We start from the raw sequence: 1,435 nt of genomic DNA, 5'->3' as shown, positions 1-1,435 counted from the left end.
ATGCTAAGTTTTAAGATAAAAGTGAGAGGGTTGCAATAAAAGCCATGAGTAATCAAGCAAAAGAGAAATATGGGTAGGATCCTGCTGTTACAGCACATGCAATAGTCAACCCAAAATGGATTAGACACTTAAATGTAATACTTTATACTGTAAAAACTAGAAGAAAACATACAGGGAATTATCCTTGACATTGGCAATGATTTTTTGAATGTGGCACCAAAAGCCCAGAAATCAAAATATACAAAAATGTACAAGTGGACTATATCAAAATGCTTCTGCACAGCAAAGAAAACTGTTATCAGAATGAAAAGACAACTTGTGTTTGGGAAAATATTTGCAAATCATACATCTGATAAGGAGTTCATGTCCAAAACATGCAAGGATCTCAAACATCCTAGTAGTAAAAAGTATCAAAGAAGTTGATTTAAAAAATGGGAAAAGGACTTGAATAGGCATGTTTTTTCCCAAGGAAGACATACAAATGACCAACAGATATATAAAAATATACTCCACATCACTAGTCATCAGGAAAGTGCAAATTAAAACCATAATGAGGTATGGACTCTTACTTGTTGGAATGACTATTGTCAAAAAGACAAAAGATAACAAGTGCAGTCAAAGATGTAGAGAAAAAGGACCCTCATGCATTTTGGGGAAGGAAAATTGTCATAGGCTTTATGGAACAGAGTTTGCAGGTTTCTCTAAAAACTGAACTACCATATGATTCAGTAATTTTATTTCTGAATATGTATCCAAAGAAAATGAAATCAGTACATTGGACATTCTAAATGTCCATTGATGAATGAATGGATAAAGAAATTGTGATATATATTTATCTATACCTATAATTTTAGAATGAAGGGAATCCTGTGTTTTGCAACAACATGGGTGAATCTGGAGGATAGTGTGCTCAGTCACCGAGCACAACTGTGTCCAACTCATTGTGACCCCATCAGCCGTAGCCCGCCAGGCTCCTCTGTCCATGGGATTTCCCAGGCAAGAATACTGGAGTGGGTTACATTTCCTCCTTCAGGGGATCTTCCCATCCCAGAGCTTGAACCCGTATCTCTTGTGTCTCCGGTATTGGAAGTGGATTCTTTATCACTAGTGCCACCTGGTAAGCCCCCAGAGGACATTATCCAAAGCAAATGAGCCAGGCATAAAAAGAGAAACACTGCAGGACTCCACTCACATGTGAAATCTCAAAAAGTCAAATTCATAGAAATGGTGAGTAGAGCAGGGACAGGGAGGTGTGGGAAACAGGGAGATGTTGGTCAAAGTGTGTGAAGTTTCAGTTATGCAGGATGAATAAGTTTGAGAAACCCAAAGTGCTGCATGGTGATCATAGTTAATGATTATATTATATTGGAAACTTGCTGAGAGAGTAGATCTCAGGTGATCTCAACACAGGCCCACACACACACACACACACACA

This window comes from Bos taurus, chromosome 15 (genome assembly GCF_002263795.3).
Source record: "Bos taurus isolate L1 Dominette 01449 registration number 42190680 breed Hereford chromosome 15, ARS-UCD2.0, whole genome shotgun sequence".
Classification (NCBI taxonomy): Eukaryota; Metazoa; Chordata; class Mammalia; order Artiodactyla; family Bovidae; genus Bos; species Bos taurus.
Note: the sequence above shows the minus strand (reverse complement) of the source record.